Here is a 4,270-nt window from a genome sequence, read left to right on the forward strand (position 1 = left end):
CAAGCCCTGTTTATACAACTTTGGGGGAGGTATATGATGCAGTCCTCTGAGATGTGGCCTGATCCAGACATCTGACCTTGGCTTGGTGCCCAAAACAGTATATGATAATGCAAGGCAGGCATCCTTACTAATGGGCGTGAAAGCGAAGGAAGCGGAATTTAGAAAGATTGACCCAATTGTGACAGAACAGACTAACCACTAGGAATCACATTTTGTGAGCACCATTGCTCCCAGAAACCGGGGGTTTGTGTGGGAATGTGTGGCTCAGTACAGGTGGTCCTGTAGTCAGCGGCTTCTCCAGCTGCTGCTGTCTCATGGTCTCTCTTGTACTCTGCACCCTCCTTCCTTCCTTGTCCAAGCTGTACTCCTTTTCAGACCATACAACTGCACCTTAGGGCCAGAACGCTGGCACCCCTTCCATCGGGGCAGGCCAAGCAGGTCTGCCATCCTCTGAAATTCCACCACTTTCTTCCACCATCACCCCCATGCATCATTGCTACTGCATCACCAACTCCCCCCCATACCAGGCAGTGCTTACACCCCACCAGCACTCATTTCCACCACCTCCTCCTCCTCTGCAGCTTCTTGTAAAACACCTGGCCAGGAAGGTCTGTCGTCCCCCCCCCCCTTCACTTGACAGGAAATGGAAAGGAGGGGAGGCAGCAGTCCTTTTCTCAAACACTCGCTGAAGTGCTTGGGGAAAGGATTTCAGCACCAGTGGTGGCATTGCTGGAAACACAGGTAAGACCCAAGAAGAGGATGGGGCAGTGCCCAAGCAGGCAGTTGGCCAGGGAAGTTACAGGTGAGCACAGGTTGCAGGGCACCCTGTATCCGTTTGCCTCCTCCCCCAACTTACATCTCAAAGCAACCATTTCAGTCCACCTCATGTCTGTGTCATCCCTGCTAGCTATCTGCACCTCTGGAGAAATGGAGGCAAAGCAGTGCCAGCACCTCATTGACATGTCAATAACCTACCAGTGCCACCTGCCATTCTGTGAAATGCCGCATCGCATTCATACCACTAGCTGAAAAGCATTACTCTTGATAGTGGGCCACCTGCTGGGGCATGAACCTTGGCTGGTGCCTAAACACGCCAGCCCAGTACCGCCCTGCCCTGGGCCCTCAATTGTGTTGATGCTGGTCAGCTTCCATTGCTTTCACAGGAGTTGGTATCAAGAAGGCTAAGAACCTTAAAGGATCTGCCAAGTCTTGCTCATTAGGGATTAATCTGAAGGCAGTTTTCAAACGCTGTGTCCTTTTTCATTAGAGGATTTGCAAAGCGTTGCAAAAGGCTGTTTTAAAAAAATGTTTGATATTTCTTACGCGGTAATTGGTAAAGCTTTGAATGAACCCTAAGGGACCTTTAAATCCATTCCCATATGTGTGTGCAAATCTTGACTGTCTCAGGAGGTACTGGATGTGTGTGGAGAGGGGACACAGAAGCACATGGAGTAGTTATATTTCGTGGATGAGTATAGTGTTTTCTGCTGGACCAATGGGGGGGGGGGAGCTGTTACAAATTACTGGGACTTGGTTGTCCCACAGAGGGCTCAGGGCCTAGCTATTTAGCATACGTTTTTGCCTTGTGTAAAGGATTTTAACTGGACCACCTTTGCTGGAAACTCCCAAAACTGTTTTCACTGGGGCCTGAACTTGCTCTTGGCAGCCCTGGTTTTCTTCTTCAACTTTGGGAGAAGCCTTCTTGAACTCACAGGTTAATACCAGCCAGTTTGTACGGCGTATGAGTATTTTCTTGCAGGGGTAACTGATATTCACAATTGCTTTTCACAAGTCCTTGTTGATTTGGGCCTCAAAAAATCTTGTGACACACTTCTGCATTATGTTATACTGTTCATGCATCTCACAACATGGCAACATGTGAGCTGTCAAGGCAGATATGCAAACACTAATGAGCTTGAGAAACACATGTCCATATTCAGCCATCCCACACATCAAAATGTAACAAATTCTCATTTATGTTTACCGAGCCACTGCCTAGAACCAGCCAAAGAATTTGGGAGAGATGCATATATTACACCCCGCTCTTCACTGATTCATCAGGGAGTAGGTGGAGACCATCAGTTCACCCCACCAGTTGCTTCCTGCAGAGTGGAAGCCCAGCTGCCAGCTTCTCTGCAACGCTCAACAATGATCGCATCACTTGATTTTGCAAATTATTAGAAAGGACGACAGTTGGGAGTGTATAAGGGATTGGATCCCATACGATTTTAACACTGGAACTGGCATTATAAGAAACGGTTTCCAAAGTTGCCCTCTTATAAAAGCCTTATGGCTCCAAATCCCATATACATTCCCAAGTGTTGTCCTTTCTATTGAGTTGGTGTACATTAAGTCATGAACATTTATATGCTGCTTTTCGAAGAAGAAATTCAAAGTTTGCATAGCAAAAGAATAAGAAAATAGATTGTGTTTCTCTAGCTTTAAATGATACCACATCAGCTAGTGTAGGGTGATGACTCTAGGGTGCTGGCTCACTTTGCTCTGTAATTATACTTGAACACATTTGTATCATGAAATAGATAGTGACTATCTGACAGTGTGTAAATTCACACATTACCTGACCATCCGCCCCACTGCCATTTTTTTCCAATTTCCCCTCTCAGGTGTCCAGCGAAGCTGACCTGGTCTAGGGAAAGTGGCTCAATTTCAGTTATGTCTCATCAGCATTTTTTTTTTAAACTTCAAGCACTACCACAAAGTACTGGCTTCTCCCTACCCCCCCCCCCCCCCCCCCGATAGCTGGTGAAAAAATGACCATGTGACAGTTAACCATAGAAAGGAAGAGGGATTGGGTAAAGCATTAAACCTGTACACAGTGACTCTCCTTTGTTCAGAAAGGAGAGATAAAAATATGAAGGAAAAATTCCCAAATGTATACAGTTCTAAGGGTGCAAAAGAAACACACTTCAGAAAAATGCATCTATTCACAGGTGATCCAAAAAATTCAGACAGGTTGAGATGAGATCATTCCATCTTCTCACATGCTTATCAATAGATTTAAAAATCAGATAGAAGCATTAAAAACTGCATTTCTGTCTTCTGTACAATGCATGCTAAAAGCAGGAGAGAGTCTTTAAGTGGCACATGTAAAATCAGTCCTAGAGTGGTCAGGTTTTATTTTGTAAGGCTCCTGTGACTTTAACAAGTGGAGGACAGACAGAAAATAAGGAAGTGATAGGGATAACACCAATGAAATCACTAAAGGCACAGAGGTCGTACTAGGAAAAAAAATGTTGGCAATCTTATTGCCCCCTAAGGAGAAGTAGCTATGGCTATAATCATAAACACACTTCCTAGATATAAAGCTTTCTTTTGAGAAAGGCTTCCTGGACTTACTTTTGAGAAAATATACAAAAGATTGTATTGCTAGGGAGGGCACCAGGATGAGGTTATCTGGTGTGCTCCCTGGGGCATTTGGTGGGCCGCTGTGAGATGCAGGAAGCTGGACTAGATGGGCCTATGGCCTGATCCAGTGGGGCTGTTCTTATGTTCTTATTGCAAGTTTTCACTTCTCTTCCAGTTATCCCTTTATGATGGAAGTGTTGTAGATATCCGATAGACCACACAGCCTGAATGCACCTGAGCTTGAAGAGGAGAAATCTCTCTGCTTTGACCTTTCTCCTTTACATCTCTGAGCATCTGAGATGGTCTGACAAATTCAACCTTATCTGGCCTAATAAGCCACACCAGTCTTCTTTTTTTGGGAAAGGTGCAGCGAGGAGAGGAGACAGTGCCCGGCTTGCCCTGCTTATCTCAGAAACTACTGGCCACAGGCACATTAGAAGCTGTGGGTGGGTGCACAGCCAGGCCCATCACCTCAGGATTTTCTCCTTTTGTGGACTTCCCCTCCAGGGTTTCCTTGGGAGTGCTCTGGCAGCCTCTAGCTCACTCCTATTCTCCTAGGGACAAAGTACTGCTGTGCTGAGATGTCAGCAATGCTTGAGCCTCACAAAGAGGCCTCAACAAAGCAGATTTATTAACTTTTCAGTGGAGATTGTGATGAACAAGTATGTGCTTGAGGAATAACTGACAAAGCTCTGTGAATATGCTCTGTTGTAGAGAGAACACATGTGTACAAACCAGTATTTCTTCAAAAACTTCCTTCAATGAACAAACCATTTTACATGAGAAAGGTTAAAAGGTAGAAGTTTTTCAGCCAACTGCTTTTCATGTTTATTCGTCTTGTTTCTTGGGTTGCTAATGTTTGTATTCTTTATATTCCATTCGTCAAAGCAGATGCTAACAGTCA

The sequence above is a fragment of the Tiliqua scincoides genome, chromosome 1 (genome assembly GCF_035046505.1).
Source record: "Tiliqua scincoides isolate rTilSci1 chromosome 1, rTilSci1.hap2, whole genome shotgun sequence".
NCBI lineage: Eukaryota > Metazoa > Chordata > Lepidosauria > Squamata > Scincidae > Tiliqua > Tiliqua scincoides.